Raw genomic sequence first — 21,342 nt, 5'->3', positions numbered from 1 at the left:
AAGTTTACTTCATGAGGCCTTTTTGGTGATAAGACTCTAACTGACAACTGCCAATTAGTTAGGAGGGCAAGTGGTGGAAGTCACCATGCTACAGTACTTCTGCTTATGATAGTAAAGATAAGCAGAAGTGGGACAAGCAGTCTCAGCCTCTTCACTGAGAAAAGGTTTTTCCACACAGTTCTGCAAATGTATCCCTTTATCTTTCCCTTGATCTGCCTATTATTGTAAACTAAGTTATACATGCCACAGATTTTTATACTGCATCCATTCTTTGCAATATGTAGCTATGCAGTATTTCGTACTTCTACCAGAATGTGTTGATGACTAATTCATCTTCTCTATTTCCAGAACTACTTGAAAAGAGGTCCATTTTCAATTATTGACTTAAATATTAGATAAGAAAGATGGATAGATAAAAGGGAAGAAACAAAAAAAAACATGCTTAAAATCAAAGACAGCCTTTAGTATAATTTCTGTACTTTCAGTTCTAACTCTTGTTAAATTGTTAGATTTATCCTGTGTCCTTGAATGCTTTTCTTAACATAGCTGTCAACACCCATATGCTCCTTTGTAAACACACTATCAACCAATTAAGAACTCTAAAGCAAATCTTGTATATGAACCAAGTGTTACAGTGGTAGTCAAAAATGATTTAGTCTAGTTTCTTTCGGACAGGTCTTAGGCATAATATATTTTCAAAAGTGTATATACCATCTTTATATAAATTATTAAACTCTAATAATGTGGTCCTAATACTATAACAGAATTGCATAATTTTTATGAACTGACTATACTGAATTTCCCCACATTTTTTTTTCACTTTTATTCTTGTATTATATTCTCTCATCATTGACTTGGATTTTATGATATCTGGAAAAAGCACTCATCTTCATTTCTTTTCTTCCTTTATCACACATATTTCTTTACCTTCAAACTTTTACCTCCCACTTCTTTTTCATGTTATTTTTCAACAGAAAAATAACAGAAATATTAAGATCTTGTGTAGAAGTTTGTGACTTGCTATTACATAGGCTTATGCTTTCCGTTCTAGAATAAAGTAATATTTCTGAAGTTTTATATAACTTATGCATCACAATCAAAGTCTGAATTTGGCTGGCTGGTGTTGTCAAGCTCAATTACTGATATCCTCTCACATAGATTGCTCTTCATAGACATTATATATGCTTAATGATGTCTACAGTGTCATGAATAATATGCTTAATCACAATTTAAAGGATGCTTGACCTCTGCTTTGCCCTAATTATATTCCATTACATTTTAGTGGTTTATATAGCACTTTTAATGCCAAACATTGAAAGACTTCAATTTTCAGACACCGTACTTCCACCATCAAGCCACATTGCTTCACATCTCGCCAATAGCTAAGAATTATTTGATTAGTGATACTTTCTAAATGAGCTATGATCTTTTGTCTTCAATGATTAAATACATTATTGTGAACCCTCTTCTAGGACCAAAGTATAAATTACTTCTATAAGCATGGAAATATATGAATAATTCTGTATTTAAATTCATATGGTGAAATTATTTCTGAAGAAGTAGTTGTATATGTAGGCAGGCTTGGAAATAAATTGGTACTAATTGAAGAATGAAATAAATTTTAAAAATGGAAAATAGTTAGAAAACTAGAAAACTGAGCTACAATGCAATGAAATCAGATGTATGTACCAAAAGGATACAACAGTCAGTATTGGAATGGGGACTGAGGTACAATAAAATATTGTTTTTCCAATTAATAATATGATGTGAGTTTGCATATGTAATTATATCCACTCTTTTTTATTATACCCACTAATTAATTTTTTTTATTTTATTTTTATTTTATTATTATTATTATTATTATTATTATTTTATTACACCCACTAATTTAATTATATCCACGTTTAGTGTATGGATAACATAATGTATGTCAATATTTACAGAATCACAGAATCACAGAATCGTAGGGGTTGGAAGGGACCTCCAGAGATCATCGAGTCCAACCCCCCTGCCAAAGCAGGATCCCTACACCAGGTCGCACAGGTAGGCGTCCAGGCGGGTCTTGAATATCTCCAGAGAAGGAGACTCCACAACCTCCCTGGGCAGCCTGTTCCAGTGCTCCGTCACCCTCACCGTAAAGAAGTTCTTGCGCACATTGGTGCGGAACTTCCTATGCTCCAGCTTCTGGCCATTTCCCCTTGTCCTGTCTCCGCACACTGCTGAAAAGAGTCTGGCCTCGCCACTTTGCCCCCCACACCTTAGATATTTATAGACCTGGATCAGGTCCCCTCTCAGTCTTCTCTTCTCAAGGCTAAACAGACCCAGCTCACTTAGCCTTTCCTCATAGGGGAGATGCTCCAGGCCCTTCACCATCTTTGTGGCTCTCCGCTGGACTCTTTCCAAGAGATCCCTGTCTTTTTTGTACTGGGGAGCCCAGAACTGGACACAGTACTCCAGATGAGGCCTTACCAGGGCAGAGTAGAGGGGGAGGATAACCTCCCTCGACCTGCTGGCCACGCTCCTTTTAATGCACCCCAGAATGCCATTGGCCTTTTTGGCCACAAGGGCACACTGCTGGCTCATGGCCAACCTGTCGTCCACCAGGACACCCAGGTCCCTCTCCACAGAGCTCCTCTCCAGCAGGTCATCCCCCAACCTGTACCGGTGCATGGAATTATTCCTCCCTAGGTGCAAGACTCTACACTTGCTTTTGTTAAACTTCATCTGGTTCCTTACTGCCCAGCTCTCCAGCCTGTCCAGGTCTCGCTGAATGGCAGCACAGCCTTCGGGCGTGTCAGCCAATCCTCCCAACTTCGTATCATCAGCAAACTTGCTGAGGGTGGCCACTACCCCCTCATCAAGGTCATTGATGAAGATGTTGAACAGGACCGGTCCCAGCACCGACCCCTGGGGAACACCGCTGGTTACAGGTCTCCAACCAGACTCTGCACCGCCAATGACAACCCTCTGTGTTCTGCCAGTCAGCCAGTTCTCAACCCACCTCACTGTCCACTCATCTATCCCGCACTTCCTCAGCTTCGTTATAAGGATGTCGTGGGAGACAGTGTCAAATGCCTTGCTGAAATCAAGGTAGACTACATCCACTGCTCTCCCCCCATCCACCCAGCCAGTGACAACATCATAGAAGGCTACCAGGTTGGTCAAGCACGACCTCCCCCTGGTGAACCCGTGCTGACTACTCCTGATAACCTCCTTTTCTTCCAGTTGTCTGGAGATGGCATCCAGCACAATCTGTTCCATCACCTTTCCAGGGACAGAGGTGAGGCTGACTGGCCTGTAATTACCTGGATCTTCCTTCTTGTCCTTTTTGAAGACCGGAGTGACATTGGCTATCCTCCAGTCTTCAGTCTTCATAACTGACATACTGCATTTTTTAAAATTTAAATATTATAAAGCCTTGAAAATGTAACAATTTCAAAGGTAGTTAAGTCCCAGTTGTATTATGAGAGGTGCAAATCTTTCCATGATCATATAAACTATAATTTCAAAGTAGGAATAATTACTTACTGTCTTTCTTATAAATGTTATTTGTTCATTTTTAAAGGGAGTTCTGAATAGATTTTGTTCTATTCAGTTACGTGTAAGGCTTTCTTAAATGTTTATTTGCATAGTATTTTTCCTGCATTTTGGTTTGTGTAATTTCTAGTTAGATCTATGCTACAAAGTCTGTCTTCCAAATTCCATCTAAATATTCTTTTTTTCATTGTGTGGGTGATGATGGGTATTAATTTTGCTCAGCAGCTTTTGTCTGAATGACTTGTTTCCACCTGCTTTATTTCTTTTATTTAATGAAATTTTGACTCTTAAAAGGAAGTAATACTTCTTTCTCTACCTCCGAAAAAAGTTACATTTAGGCCAAAACAAATTCTTTTCCAGTAACAACAATAATAACAGCATTCTCAAAAAATAACAAACAAAACAACAGAAATACAATTTAAAAACATCCTATTTAGCTCTTCCAGAATATTTTTTTATTTTCTTTTTAGATTTGTTGTTGTGGGGGTTTTTGGTTTGTATTTGTTTGGTTTGATCTTTCTTCTTTTTTTATTTGTTTGTTTGGTAGTAAATTGCTGAATATACTATGTAGTCACATTAGAGCAATTTAATTGGAATGATATGGCCACCTAGAGATGCCCTCTGTGATAAATGTAAAGATGGGCTGTACTTCTGTCATCTGTAATCTTTACTGTTTATTAAGTCAGAGTATTTTAGAGTGTATCAGTCTTATTGTTGAAAATCCATATTCCCGTTACCAGATCACAGTGAAAAGTAAAATTACACATATTCAAATGTTTATTTTGCTGAAGTGGTGTCTGTATAAAATAAAAAGCTTTCAGTTCCACATTAGTCTAAATAGTTGTATCTCCATAAGAAGATAAGCCAGTCCAATCGTTCAATAAGGGTGGTTGTTGTAGGAGGCTCCCTGCTGAGAGGAACAGAAGGCCCTATATGTTGGCCTGACCCTACCCATAGGGAGGTGTGCTGCCTCCCTGGGGCACGAGTCAGAGACTAGGAGACTTCCTGGTCTGATTCGCCCTTCCAATTATTACCCATTATTGATAGTCCAGGCTGGCAATGACAAAGTTGCTGAGAAAAGCCTCAGAGCTATCAAGAAAGACTTCAGGGGACTGGGGTGAGTAGTCGAGGGAGCAGGTGTGCAGGTGGTGTTTTCTTCCATACCTTCAGCGGCAGGGCAGGATATTGAGAGGTACCAAAAAACCCACCTCATAAATAAATGGCTTAAAAGTGGGTGCAAATCCAGGAATTTGGGGTTTTTTGACCATGGGGAAACTTACTTGGTGCCTGGCATGATGGCAGCAAATGGAAGTAGCCTGTCTCTGAGGGGGAGGAGGATCTTAGCTGAGAAACTAGCAGGACTGATTGACAAGTCTTTAAACTAGGTATGAAGGGGGAAAGGGGCAAAATCAGGGCCACTGGGGTTGAGCGGTTCATTCAAGGGCTCGTACCGAACCTAATGGGCGATGACAAAGGGATGGACTGGAGCAGGGGGGTGTTGGGGATGCTGCTGTTCTAGGGGAACCTAGATCCTCTACAAAGGCGGTGAAATGGAAAGTGGAGCTGAAGTGCCTTTATACCAGTGCACGCAGCCTGGGAAATAAGCAGGACAAGTTGGAAACCGTGATGTGCTTAGAAAGTTATGACCTTGTTGCTATCATGGAAACATGGTGGGATGATTCCCATAACTGGAATACTACCACTGAGGGCTATCGACTCTTTAGAAGAGATAGGCTAGGTAGGAAGGGTGGGGGAGTTGCCCTCTATGTCAAAGAGTGGATAGACTGTGAGAAGCTTCCTCTGAGAAACAGTCAGGAACAGTTTGAGAGCCTGTGGGTTAGAATTAGGGATGGGTCTAACAAAGGCCAGCTGGTGATAGGAGTATACTACAGGCCACCTGATCAAGGGGAGACTGTTGACAAGGCTTTCTTTCTTCAGATGCAGGAGGCTTTGTGCTCATGGGCTCTTGTCCTGATGGGGGACTTCAACCATCCGGACATCACTTGGAAAGACCACACAGTGAGTTGCAGGAGGTCCGGGAGGCTCCTGGAATGTGTTGATGATAACTTTCTGGTCCAGGTGTTGGACAGACCAACCAGAGGTGAAGCATTGCTGGACCTGCTGCTCACCAATGCAGAGGAAATCATTAATGGTCTTAAGGTTGGAGGCAGCCTGGGTTGCAGTGACCACGTTCTGGTCGAGTTCGTGATCTCGAGGGATGTGGGCCTGGCAAAGAGTGGCGTCAGGACCCTGAACTTTGGGAGAGCAAACTTTAAGCTGTTCAATGGACTGTTGGCCGAGATCCCCTGGGATTCTGTCTTTAAAAACAAAAATGATGAGGAGAGCTGGTTACTCTTCAAGGATGCCTTCCTGAGAGTGCAAGAACTCTCCATCCCTCTGAATAAGAAAGCGTGCAGAGGAGGTAGGAAGCTGGTGTGGCTCGGTAAGGACCTGCTGGGGGTGCTGAGGGCAAAGAAAGGTGTGTAGTGTTCTGGAAACAAGGGCATGTCACCTGGGAAGAATACAGGGATGCCATGTGGACTTGCAGATGTGGGATCAGGAAAGCCAAGGCGCAGGCAGAACTGAACTTGGCAAGGGACGTGAAAAACAATAGGAAGACTTTCTACAGGTACATTGGCCAGAAGAGACAGGCCAAAGCGAGTGTACCTCCTTTGGTAAATGTAGAAGGAGAACTGGCTTCAACAGACGAAGAGAAGGCTGAGGTACTGAATGAGTTCTTTGCCTCGGTCTTCAATGGTGGCCAGGATTCCAGTATTTCTCACGTCCCTGAGCCCTGCATCTCTAAACCTCTGGGTGGGGACTGGGGTGGTAAATCCCCCCCCGCTGTGAGGTCCGAGTCTGCCTCATGAGACTGAATGTGTACAAGTCTATAGGGCCGGATGGCATGCATCCCAGGGTTCTGAAGGAGCTGGCTGAGGTGATTGCTGATCCCCTCTCCATCATATCTGAAAAGTCGTGGCTGTCAGGTGAAGTCCCAGATGACTGGAGGAAGGGTCACGTCACTCCCATTTACAAGAAAGGGAGCAAGGAGGACCTGGGGAACTACAGGCCGGTGAGTCTCACATCTGTGCCTGGGAAGATCATGGAATAGATCCTCCTGAATGACATGCTTGATCACATAAGGAAAGGGCGTGTGATCCATGACAGCCAGCATGGCTTCACCAGAGGAAGGTCATGCTTGACCAATCTGGTGGCCTTTTATGATGGACTGATGGCATCGGTGGACAAGGGAAAGGCGACTGATGTTGTTTACCTGGATCTGAGCAAGGCCTTTGACATTGTCCCTCACCACATCCTTATCTTTAAATTGGAGGGATGTGGATTTGATGGCTGGACCACTCGATGGATAGGAAACTGGTTGAAAGGCCTACAGTGGCTCCCTTTTTCCAGAGTCTAGACAGAAGCCAGACCAAGTGTATGCTCTCCTGTAGGAACACACATGCATAAAACAAACACAGCTGGTTGCAAGGCTGACAAACAAAAAACAGTGCTTTACTGTACACCACCCATAGAAACAGAGGCAGCACAGATGGCCTGATCTTGTTCCTCTACTACAAGTGGAAAGGGTTGAAGTCTGCCAAAAGATTATATTATATACACACTATGGATCTCCATTTGTGTTTTTTAACAACATAGTCTGATAGACCAAAGTGCTATTTCACTCTGTCCTGTTTAATATCTTAATTGATGACTTCAGGGATGAGGGAACTGAGTGCACCCTCAGTAAGTTTGCAGATGATACTAAGCTGGGAGGAATTGCTGATTCTGTGTGGGTGTAGGAAGACCCTTCAGAGGAATCTGGACAGTCTGGATCACTAGGCTGAGCCCAATGGATTGAAGTTCAACAAGACCAAGTGCCATGTCCTGCATTTTAGCCACAACAATCTCATGCAACGCCACAGACTTGGGGTAGATTATCTGGAAGACTGTGTGGAAGCAATGGACCTGGGGTCCTGGGGATTGACACTTGGCTGAAAGTGAGCCAGCAGTGTGCCCATGTAGGCAAGGCCAATGACATCCTGGCTTGTACCAGAAATAGTGTTGTCAGCAGGAGCAGGGAAGTGATTGTTCTCCTATACTCAGTTCTAAGGAGGTCACACCTTGAATACTATGTTCAGTTTTGGGTCCCTCACTGCAAGAAGGACATCAAGGCTTATGAGGAGTGGTTGAGGGATCTGGGATTGTTTAGTATGGAAAAGATGAGGCTCAGGTGAGACCTTATAGTTCTCTACAAAGTACCTGAAATAAATTTGTGGTGAGGTGGATGTTAGCCTCTTTTCCCACATAACTAGCAACTGGACTAGAGGGAATGGCCTTAAGTTGTGCCAGAGGAGGTTCAGATTGGATATTAGGAAGAATTTCTTCTCCAGAGGAGTGGTCAGGTGCTGGAAGAGGCTGACCAGGGAGAGGGTTGAGTCATCATCCCTCGAGGAGTTCAAGAAACATTTAGATGTTTTAATAAGAGACATGGTTTAGTGGAGAAATATGGGTGGTAGATGGATGGTTGGACTTTCTTGGAGGTCCTTTCCAACCTTGGTAATTCTATGATTCTATGATAATCCAATAGTTAGCCTCTTAACATTTGTTCTTCTTTCAACTTTGGGGAAAATCTGCTGACGATATATGAGACTCAGCTCTTGTTAACATCCATATTCCTTGCTGTCTATATATTCAGAGAAACCCGCATTTTTAGAAATCAGTTATATTGTACTCATTACACATCCTACTATATTAATTGCATTAAAGCAAGAAATAAAATTAGATTTTGATCCAATCTCTACAAGTTTGATTAAATGTTTTTAAGGGATCACTGAAGGTGGCAATAATATGCAAAATATGTAAAACTACTTTTTCTTTCTGAAAGATTAATTTTTTGCAATGCTTTCCACACCACTTAATCTATTTGTCAAAATTAATTTACTGAATTACTATTTGCCAGTAATAAGTTCATCACAATTTTGAGTAAAGAAATTTCAAAAACAATTTCTCAGAAGTATCACTATCAAATTCTCCAAAAAAGAATAGCATGATGTGTAAGAAATAAAAAATATATATAATGTTAACATTTATGTGAGAAACGATGTCTTGAAAAAAAAAAATTATATTGTATTACATACCTTTTAATCATATCTGCAAATTAATTATTTTTATTCAATTTTATCATATAATCTTAAAGTAAATTTTAATCTCACTTTTAAAAATTATTATAGCAGTAAAAATATATGTTATATCTGAGAGTTGCTCCAAAAGTAATGCCTCCTATTTTATCATGTTGGCCCACAACATTAGAGGCAGATGTTGGTGACATGGCAATAGAGGATAAACCTTCCTGCCAATATTCTGTTACATTCTGTTGCTGCGTGACAGATAGCAGCAGAGGGGCAGTCTGACAGAATGGCATCAGACGTGGAAGTGCATATGCAAAAAAAGGTGTGTAATTAAATTCATCCATGTGGAAAAAATTGCAACCATTAGCATTCACTGACACTTGATTAACATTTATGGAAACCAAACAGTGGCTGCCAGCATAGTGAAGTGGTGGATGTTGAGTTTCAGCAGTGTTAACAGCAACAGTGTGTCACTCTCATTGGTGCAGACTTTTACAAGTGTGGCATGGAGGATTACTGGCTAAAATGCATAGCTAATAGTGGTGACTAAAATAACGTTTGTAGATGAGAATTTGCTCTATCAAACAGTGTTATTGTGCTCTTTGAATCTGTTATAATTTCCGTGGAAATAAATAAGAAGCATTACCTTTACAGCTGCTTGAGTATACAAAAAATTATTGCAGATTTCTGAAGAAAAGTGTTGCTTACAAATTGAAATACAGACATATCTGCTCATACTATTTTGAATGGTATCATATTTTGATATGAATTGAATATCATACTGAATTCTGACTGAAATCGCCAAGTAAACTCAAGATTCATGACTCATTGCTCATGAGCAATAGAATGTTAATGCACTGAAAAAGAAAAGAAAAAAAAAAGGAAAACAAACATCTTTCCAAGTTAATGAAGGCTTCATTTGTTACAAATAAAAATTGATGTAAATGAATCATGAAATCATAGAACAAAATCATAGAATACCAGAAGTTGTAAGGGACCAACGGAAATCACAGAATCCAACTCCTTGCCCCAAGCAGTACCACCAAAAATTCAAACCATTATTGAGAGAGCATTGTCCAAACACTTCTTGATCTCCAGCCAACTTGGTGCTGTGACCACTTCACTATGCAGTCTGTTTCAGTGCCCAATAATCCTCTCAGTGAATAACCTTTTCCTAATACCCAATCAGACCCTCCCCTGGAACAACTGCATGCTGTGTCCTTCATGCTGCGGGAAACTCAGGTCCTGTTGCTGATCAACAGGAAGAAGAGATGAGCATCACCCCAGTCTGTAGGACTATACGGGATTAAGATACAATCCTAGGCACAGAATCTAGCATTTGCTGTGTGCTACATTTCACGCAGTTACTGATTGCCAAACCCTCTAATTAGTCAAGATCTCTCTACAAGGTCTTAATTGCAAATCTACTTATTTTACATCTGAATCCTGCATCCACATAGTTCATGAAAACATTAAAGAGAACTGTTCCTAAAATTGAACCCTGCAAAATTCCAGTAGTGTCTGGCTGTCAGCCTGATGTAACTCCATTTACTATAACTCTTGGAGCCTGACCTGTCAGGCAGCTGTTCACACATAATTTGATATCATATATTTGTCTAGCTGTATACTGGGCATTTTGTCCAGTATCCAGAAGGATACTGTGAGAGACGGTACCAAAAGCTCTGTTGAAATCCAAATTGATTACTTCAGCTGTTCTCATTTGTTTATTTATCTGGTTGTAAAATGAAATGAAGTTAGTTTAGCAGGGCTTTCCCCATGAATCTGTTTTGTCTGTGACCAATAATTACACTGTTTCAATTGTTCTTCAGTAACACCTAGAATAATCTCTACAGTTTTACCAACGCTGAAGTGAGACTGACAGACCTTCAATTACCAGGGTCTTCTTTTTTATCCTTGAAATCTGGGATATTTATCACCTGCCAGTCAACTAGGGATCTCTTCAGATTCTCAAATAATTGAGAAAAGTCTTCTAGTAATATCAGTCAGCTCTTTGAGTATCCTGAGATAAAGTCTAGTGGTCCCCATAGACTTAATGCAGCCACTGGAGCAACAAATCCTGAAGATCTTTATGTTTGTCTCGCAGTTTATCAATACTACCTCTTCCATCCTCCAACTCAGACTCTGAGGCCCATCAGCACGTAAAAGACAGAGACACAATCAAAACATTAAGAGTCTCTGGAAATAAGTTAACGACATCTTTTGCAATGCTAACATCTATTACATATTGATAGTGTAATATATGATTATTCTGGATTACAGTAAACTCAGCCATACACTGGGAAGTAGTAACAATGAATGCAGAGAATGAATTTAGTCACTGAACTGCAGAACATCAGAATTTTAATCCAGCTTTAACTGAAAGATCTTAAAATAACAAACCTTAAGGACCTATTAATTGTGGATTTAATACCTTTAATACTTACGTCTACATAATATATTTCTGTAAGTAGGACATTGTTACTCTGTGTAAAGCATAACTTGATACTGATGAAACATTGTGACTTTACTCAACATATGAAATTTCAGTGGCAAAAACATGATTCACAAATTCCATATCCATGCAGACATACATGATTTATGCATTGAACTATTTCTTTGTACACAGAAAGGACAAGCAGGTCCTTTTACACAAATATGGCTGATTTAGCTGTTCTAGCCATGACTTAATTCACAGCACTCTCAGGAATATTTATAAAATAGTCAGCACTTAGACCCTATGGTGCAGTTGGAGGCACAGATCTCCATTTGAACCTTCTCTAGAATTAGACTTAAACCTAATTTTTTAACTTAATAAACACCATAAAACGTAGATGTGATCCTAAAAAATCTGCACATTGAAATTCAGCATTAAATCTTCAGAGTCTTTGTAAGTAAACCCTTCTTTTTCTGATTTCTATAAAATAGTAATGCTACCAGAAATAGTGGATTACTTCTTAATTTTTGAATAATGAACTGTTCTTATAACTAAATAACTTTTGAAATAGGAATTGCCTGAAAGTATAGAGTCATAGATCCATATTGTTTTTAACCAAGAATTGGATGTATTTGAAAAAACTGTAGCAAGCTGTGTAATACTGTACTTAAATACAATGAACCACACTAAATGAAACAACTGAACTGACAAAACTTGGAAGTCAAAAAATAGCCACATACTCTTACATAAATATTTAATGCAAGAAAAAATAAAAAGAACTGTTTGTTGGTCAGGAATATTAGGACATTATTCAGTCTATTCATGTGCATACAGTGGGGCATTCTATTATTTGTATATTAAATATAAATTGTCTGAAAGTTGTGTATATTTCAATCCATTCTTGAAGATGTGGGAGGAATCCAACTCATTCCTAAGCAGGACACCTTAGTGCCTTGTACTTAGTGATCCTTAAATACCTCCATCATTTTGGCAGTGAAACATTAAGAACTTCTACAAAGACACAATTTTCTTGCCAGATTTACAAGAAATCCACCTTAAACTGCTTCGCTCAAACATTTTTTATCAGGTTTTTTATGTTATAGTATATGGACACAATATCAAAAGACTTTAGAAGTCAAGATAAATGACTCTAGTACTTCCATTTTGTGTAGAAGGCCTACTAGTCTATTGTATAAATAAATCAGGTTGTTTTGAAGTGATTTGTTCTTGGCAAGTCTTTGTTTGGTAATAACTCTCTTTTACATCAAGATGCTCAAAGTTTGCGGTCACCAGGGAAATAAAAATAAGTATGACAAACAAACGCATAATTTCCTGGTTCCTCCTTTTCCACATTTTTTAAAAGGTAGCATTACAATTTCCCTTTTCATCTCTGCTCTCTGAATTTTCAGAATAATTGCTATTGCTGCTCAAACTTTACCAGCCTATTCTTTGCATTACATTAAGAATATCAGATTTATAATATGAAAACTTAAAACTTAGGTAAGTATTCTCTCCCTTTTCTTGATTTATTCAAGGATGAAATCTTCTTTCATTGTTGGTTTAATTATATCTACTTCTAGGCTGCAGCTGGCCTTTTATTGGAATATTTTATATAAAATTACTAAAGATTTTGACCTTAGCATTGTCTGCCAATGGCTTCCTTTTCTGATCGTGGCAGATCCTTTATTAATAAATTGGCTTTTTCACTCTCTGTATATGCCTTTTGAGGTCCATAAAAAAATCAGCTCAGTGATCTATTAGTATGCTTTAGAAGGCACTTATGCATTTCACCATATGTGACTGTCTACTATGACTACGCTGTGCTGTACAGTTAATGTAGTAAAATATTCCTGGAATGTAATTCAATGTATCCTAAAATGCAGCAGATAGTAAGATCTTTTTTCTACTGATAATGAGTCCGAGTGTTCGACATCATTTCCGTGTATCATGCGTCTGTTAAATCATATATAAGCAAAGGGTAAAAACTTAGTCTCAAACAGAATGGGGTTTTGGAGAAGTAATAGTGGTCTTCATAAATGAATTGTTTCAGCAAGAAACAACGAAAATTGAACCTAAGACTCCCTCACTGTGAATGCTCTCTAATGTGAGAAGACCCATCACAGAGTTATTATTCCAGTAAGTACTTTCTTTGGCATCATGCACAGGAGCTGCTGAATAAGCTTTCCAGACAATAATAGCAGTTACAGTCAGAAATTAATTCATCTTCCTGTATTATGTGGTTTTGTAAAACTTTTTGCAGGTGTCAAAAAATAAAGTAATAATCATAAACAAACAAAATGTGTTTTAAACTCAGAAAACCGTAATGGAAGAAAAAAAAATAAAGAAAGGAAAAAATGTAAAGTTAATAATAATTATAAAAACAAACAAACAAAACCTAACCTCAATAACTGTAGTAATAACAACATTAACAAAACTACATATTGATAGGAATATGATGTCAATTCTTGAGAGCATCCTGATGTTTTTTCCTTTGATTTTCCATTGATACTGTGGGTATTTTCTAAACAAGCACCCCTTCCATAGCTTATTCTCCCCTGTCATTTGCCCCCTTCCTCTTTTTGATTTGCAGAATGTTTACTGTCAAAATTCTGAATGGCTATTTGTCATAGAAGGGATGAATATATTTACGCAAACTTCTCCACACACTAAAGAAAAATGATGCCAGGAAGAAGAAAAGCCTCATTATGTTACTTCATATAAAATCAACACTTCTGACTAGAAAGTCTCTGCACAAAATCTTACTAGTTTGAGTCTTAAGGCTCCTTGAGTCCGAAGGCTACTGATAAATTTCCATCACTTGTGACTTTATCAGAAATATTCTATAATACCTATTTTGGACTTTCAGTGAAAACTGTTAATTCTTTTTGACTGAAAAAAAAAAAAAAAAAAAAAGGAAAAAAAAATCCAACAGGCGTAGTCCCTGATAAAAATCTTATTATAAATAAGTCATGCCCAAAGCAGGCAAGAGCTCTCATTTCCTCACAGCTGTCCATATACTTGCTATTATATGCATTCAAGTAAGCAAAGAGTGTATGACCAAAATTTTGGCAATAATGAATTCATTATCCATGTTATATTAAGTATCACATTTCCCTTTTTCATGTCACACAGATAATTTTATAGCATTCTGTATATAAAACCTAAGAATTCTCACTATCAGGAATAAAGTTTGCTCTGGTGGAAATGTGTGCTAGCCAAAGATTATGCCTTTTTCTAGGTGAGTCAAATTTCAAAAAAAGATTATTTCCTTCAAAATCATCATTAAATAAATGAAATAATAGACTCGTCAAATGAAATAAGCAAATCTCATGACACATCTCAGTGGAAAGTAGGGGATGTAGTGTTCAAAATACTGAAAAATAATAAATAGACTCCTATTCAAGCTTAGTTTTATCTGGAACCATAAACATAATTTCAAAATCATTTACTTCACTTTTCAAAAGAATCTTTACTAGCAACTACCAGTAAACAAAATCTTGTTTGCATACCTTGCTTCAGTCAGTGCAGTATACAGGAATTTTTGCATTTCTTTCTGTTCTGTATTGTGCTTGGTATCTGTGTTGGGTTTCTGTAGAGGGATAAATGTATATGATTTTTTTCAAATTATCTTTTAACAAAATCTTTGAGACATCTGCCAATAATGTAAACTTAATAAGGCTCAAGAAACTGAAAAGACTGCTGAAAAGTTCCTTACAAGTCAACACAAAATGATCATTAGGAACAGGTTTAGTATATTTATACAGTAAACTTTTGCAGGAATCTTTATTAAAAAAATCTTATAGAAGAATGTTTCATCTGTTGCAGCAGGTTAGTCTTTCTGATGAGAGCTGAAATCTCTCATTACATTTGAAAACATTTTTTATTATCTCACCATCTCCTCAGTAGAAGTGTGACATGTGAGTCAACACAGCTAAATATCTTGATGCACTGCAAGCGTCATGGCTTATTAGATTATTTTAATAGATCTACTCTTTTCTAGTCTGTAAAACAGGTCTCTAAATACAGAAAACAAAGAGAATTAAAAGATTTAATCTATAATGCAAAATTACCTAGACATTCACAAATTATACTTAAAATTTCTAATCCATCCTGGTAAGTGAAAATGATCAAAATAATGATGAGCAAAGATTACCCAAAAGGACCAGTCATTTTTCTGATCTTCCTTAGGAAAACAGAATGTGTTTTGGTACAAAGTTTACTGTGGGAGAGAAGGATACCAGATGAAAAGAAAATCTTTCTCTTCTTGGAGAGGAACAAAAAAGGTAGTGCTGAATCAAATGAGTATCTACAGAATAATAGCAAAAAAAAGTAGGAAAAAAAAAAAAAAGGAAAAAGAAAAAAAAAACAAAACACTTGAAGAGCTTTTGTTCAGGTAAGATATTCATAATTATTTTTCCCTCTTTATAGATTGCCACCACTTATGCCTTCTGACAATTTGAAAGTATGTCAGCCATAACACACTTTTCATCCAAACCTTTAGATGAACTAAGCATAATCCATAAAATGCTAATGACTCTTAAGAATGAGGACTGCATTCTCCTTCCTGCATTAGCTACCTACTTCCTTGTACAAAAATCATACTTTCAGCACTTCAGTAATTGACCTGGTTGCTGAGCTCCAACAGCTACAGCTGAAATCAGGGTTAGTTACCTATTCCATTGTCTTACTCATTTCTCCAATACACTTACACCACAAAGCTAAAATTTTATGATCATTAATAACAGTTGCAACTATGCAAGCTAAGATAATTACAATAGAATCATATGCTTCAGGAAGTAAATAGGTCATATGCGGGAGTCCAGAAAGAACATCTCTTCTCTGATTATGATTTTAAACAATAGATAGGTGCTTTATGGTACCTATTTTTTTCTTTCTTTTTTTTTTTTTCCTGTTTTTTTTTTTTTTTTAATGAAAATCAAGTACAGACAGCTGCTTGTGGAAAAAAAAAATCCATAATAGATTAAAGAATGGCACTAACTAATCCAACATTACTTCTTCTGTATTCTTGAAATATCTCACCCATTATCTCTCTTATTGTGACAAATTATACTGATTCTGTGATAAACACATAGGTCATTTCTATTTAGCACTTTGCAATTTGCATCAAGCAGTTTCCTTGGCGCTTCTGCCAGTCATTTGGAATTAACTTTCCATTTTTATAAATAAAAATCTTGTTATTAATTCTGGTAACAAACATTAAAATGAACAGTGGAAAGTTACTGAAAAATTAATGAAAGTAAGAGTAACTGCACATGGGTTCAAACTACCCCCCCCCCCCCAATATGTTCCAAAGCCTACATTTGAATTTCCTAAGGAAGCAGTGTCAAAGAATTCTAAGTAATCCAATAAAAGTAATGAAAAATTTACTACAGAAGCTGTCACAAAATGAAGAAGCAATTAAAAATATATATATATATGTTCTTTAGTCTCTGTTTCCACTGGATTAACGTGTATTTATTAATTCTTTTTATTAAAAAGAAAAATATAAATATACATTCATACCAAACTACAGAATCAGAGTGATAAACAAGAAAAAAACAACCTTTATCAATTTTTAAACAAGAAATTGATTGACTTGTATTCTTTCTTAATTCATTATTCTGCAATATTACTTCCCAGTTCTGCCAATTTTTGAATTCAATAACTAAGATCAAATAAGTAGATTTTCCTATTGAATCTAATATTATTAAAATACCAGCCAGAATTATTGGAATCACTAATTAAAGTCTCCTGGCACCCTTATATTTAACCCTGTCACTCCAGGACAAATGCCTAATTGCCTCTATCAGTTACAGAGGGATCAGCAGATTAGAATCAATAGACTACATATAGCCTTTGGGAAAATACCTTTAGTTTCTTAATTTTTATGTTAAAGCAAGTTGTACTTTGATTCTGTATATGAAAAAAGGAATACATCATTATTGCAAAATGCAACACATTATTATTGCAAGCACATCCAAAATAAATAAAACTGTAGTTTTTTTGTAGTGGTTTGGCAAGAAACAGTAACCTTGGTTCCTCAGCACTGGCAAGAATATCTAATAGGTAAACAGTCTGGCACTACACTATTTTTCTCTCTTCCATCTAGACTATTTTTCTCACATTGCAGTTTGGTTTTCAGTTCTCAAATGAGGAATGTATTCAGTCAAACCTATCTGAAGTCTCTTAGGAAATGTTACTAAGTGTCATCCTCATTCTCTGATAAAAAGATGTTATAATTTCAATTTCGTGTCACACTTGAAAGAAAAGAGAATAGTTTTTCTTAATTTTACTGAAAGCACTCAGATCCCAAATCTCTAAAATATATTAGCTATATAATTGTCATCAAAGTTACCTGCTGCCACTCCATTTCTTCCACTTTATACTGCCTGCACTGACAAATCTGAGTTTGTAAAAAATAATAGTTCTTTGGAAAATTAGAATGGCTCTGGTCGAAAATGAGAACAATTCAGATTTTATGTTCCTCTCTTACTGTCAGACGACAGGGATTTCTTTTTCTCTGAAGCTCTGTCCATCTGCATCCTTTTCTAAATTAATTAAGCATATTAGACCATCTGGGCTACCATTCCAGTTGACCCAGAGATGGAAATACAGTTCTTCTTATTCTTTAAAACTTAAGAACAGATATATGATTAATTCAAAAGCCTGTGCATTCCAATATTCATAACAGAAATATTCAAATCAAGAAACAGCTATAATGACATGTTCCCTTTATAATTAATCATAGCTAATCCACAGAACCTGGATATCAAATTTATAAAATCTGTCTGTGATAATTGATGAAGGTAAAAAATTATAAACACTGCTTTTCAGACTGACTTGAAAAAATCATACTGGACTTCCTGCTACTGAACAAAGAAAGTAGGATAAATTTTTTAAATAATTTAAATAAATTAGTGAATTCTGACCAGGACAAAGACTTTTATTTTTGACAAGATGTCATGTGCACATTTGTAGGCTGTGTCTTACTTGAAAGGTGTGTGTAGGTATGTCTCCTCATTAAATATCAGACTGCATTACAGGTGTAGATTTTCATGTGATCTGAGAGTGTTCACTTGGTCTTAGTTTACTGTCCTTGGAATTGGAGTGACATCCTTATTCAGTTGTTGTCAGACAAAACTGAACAGGCTCAAATCTGTTTTAGGCATATCAATACCACAGAGATCATGCTCAGAACACAGAACAGAAAAGTACAATATCTGAGAGTTGCTTAAAAATGCTGAGGGATATATTATGTAAAAAACATCCCTTCAGAATAAAATGTAGAAGAATGAGTGAACGAGGATTCTCTTTTGCATACTGTTTAATTATACTTCAGTCTAGTAAATTTCACTATTCCCTTTAGAAAGTGACCTGCAATGCCAATATGCTAATCCAAGAAGACTACTGATGCAATTCTTTAAGGCATGACTGATGAAATGTTCTTTGAATTCAGAAAGTCTGAGGTGGAAATTATACACAGCTAGGACCTCTAGAGGTTTGAAGAAGATTTTATTTGGTTAGGACATATTGTTGCCTGCTTTACAATTCCATGTATTATTGCTTTTTAATTCAAAGACTAGCATGCACCAGCACAAGCCTACTTTGAGAGGATTGCACAACTGCTCTCACATTCATAAAGATGCTTACAGATTTGTCATTAAAGTCACATTTTTTTACACCATTTTTTGATGCATAGTTATCCAATTATTTTCAGTCCTAGCAAACACTAATAACACCTTAGGTCTAGAATTCTGACATATGCAGAGGGCAAATAATTCCCCAGGAAAATTCTCCCACTGCAGTGAAGAATGAGAAAAGGAACAATGTTGTAAATAGCTGAGTTATAACTCAGCTTGAAAATGCAGTCAGTCTTCTTTTGGAATTACAAGACATTTCTGTGTCAAAGAAATAAGAACTAAAAAACAGTAATTTTTATACAAATGAAGATTCATATTAAGCATTGAGGTTTGGATATGAACACTCTAAGATATGAAAATTGACTGAAAGGTAATCAAATCTTTGCAATAACAAATCCCATTCAAAGGAAGTTTCTAGTGAACAAATATTAAGTCTTTGAAATTCAGAGAAAACAAAATACAAAAAACAAAAAACAAAAGGTTTAGGGACAATTTAGGGGAAAAAAATGTAATGAATCTTAAAAAGTGCAAATAAAAATGTACAAATAAAAACTGTTCAGAATAAAAATAATCTAATTTGCCTGAAGTAAAAAAATGGCAACAAAACTTGACTGCACTGGAAAATACAGAAAGTACTTTAAAATATATGTATTTTAAATTCAAAACTTTTGTTCATTTGTGTATTGCAGTCTATTTCTCATTGGAATGACTTATGCCAAGATTGCCAGGGAGCTGATCCAGTGACTTTCTACACTTCAGTACACTGTCAACTGTATAACAAAGTAATGAAACACAGTCTTCCAGAATTATCATACCAGACTAAATGCCAGTCTTAATCATCATTTTTCCTTGCTTTCCTTGCTTTTACATTGGTATATGCCATGAAAAAGTAATGTTCTCCTTTCTATCTTGTAGTCATGTGATCATTTACTAGGGAAGAAGATATACATTTATTAGTCTTTCTGATTTTATTGCCATTCTTCTCTCTCTTCTCTACCTGTTGCAGAAAGAAACACTAGAAAATTGTTCTCTGCAGTACCCTCTACAATGGAAAGTGGCTCATCAAAGTTACAATTGAATACTATTAATCCTGAAAAGAAAATTGACTTCTCAGATCTCTTTTTAAGTTCACATTCCTTGAAAATAAAACATAATGAACATAGAGTTTTTTAGGTATTTGAACAGCTTTCATCCAAATGTGCCGTGGTTTAACTCATCAGATACCTAAATATCATAGAGAAGTTCACTCCATTCCCCCTTTCCCTATTTATTTATTTATTTATTTATTTATTTTCTGGGAGAAAATTGAAAACTGCAAGAACTCATTGAGTTCTTGATGTGTTGAGATAAAGACAGTTTAATAATACAGAGAAGAAAAAAAAAGGAAAGAAAGATATAATGGGAAAAAAAACAACAACAACAAAAAATACACAAATCAAGTGATGCACAACATAGCAGTGGCAGTTCCCATTCCCAGCCACACACCCCAGTCAATTTCTTCAGTCATCACATGCTATTAGATATCCCTTTTAGATCAACTTTCCTGGCTCTGTCTCATCCCAGCTTCATGTGTACCCCTAACCTCCTCGCTGGAAAGGAAGTGTGAGAAGTAGAAAAGTCCCTGACTGAGTGTAAAAACTGTTCAGCAACAACTAAAACATTGGTGTGTTATCAGCATTATTTTTATCATAAATCCAAAACAGAATATCATACTAATAACTAGAAAGAAAATTAAATCAATCACAGTCAAAACCTGTACAAATCATACTAACACTGATTATATTCAAATGCAGTATTTGATAATTTCTGTGTTTCTGTGATGTCTTAAAGAAAAACATGAAATATCCAAATCAACACATTTCTTACTTTCTTATCCAAGAAAATAATACGCACTAATGCATTTTTTGTGTCTTTCTTCAAATACTTGTACATCTTCTTCAGTAAACTCTGCTTTCATGTTAACTGCAAAAACTTCATCATTCTTACTAAAGAAATTAGAAAGAGAAATGAGCAAACAGAATCTTCAAGAAGTTTAACTAGGCCAATCACAAGGTACCCTGGGTCTGGGCAATCCCAAACATGAATGCAGGCTGGATAATAAGAGAGTAGCCCTGTGATAGTACCCACCAGACTTCTGGTGGATGAAAAGCTAGAGATGAGATAGCGGTGTGAACCTGAAGCCTGAAAAGCCAAACGTACCCTAAGCTGCATAAAAAAAAAAGGAGTGGCTAGCAGGTCAAGGTAATCATTGAATCATAGAATCATTAGGGTTGAAAAGACCACTAAGATCATAAAATTGTGCCATCAACCCATTAACACCATGTCCACTAAACCATGTCATTCAGTGCCTCATGTGTCCTTTTGTTGAAAATCTCAAGGGCATAGTGACTCCATCAGTTCCCTGGGAAGCTTGTTCAAACTCCTTACCACTATTTCTGAGAAAAAAATCCTTCCTAAGGAGGTTCCTAAGCTGAACCTCCACTGGCACAACTGAAGGCCATTACCTCTCATCCTATCATTAGTTACCCAGGAGAAGAGGCAGACTCTCACCTCATCACAACCTCTTTTCAAGTAGTTGTAGAGAGCAACAAGTCTTACCTGT

Source organism: Phasianus colchicus, chromosome 3 (assembly GCF_987193195.1).
Source record: "Phasianus colchicus chromosome 3, bPhaCol1.hap1.1, whole genome shotgun sequence".
Taxonomy (NCBI): Eukaryota; Metazoa; Chordata; class Aves; order Galliformes; family Phasianidae; genus Phasianus; species Phasianus colchicus.
The sequence above is the reverse complement of the archived record's forward strand: the minus strand, read 5'-3'. Positions refer to the sequence as shown.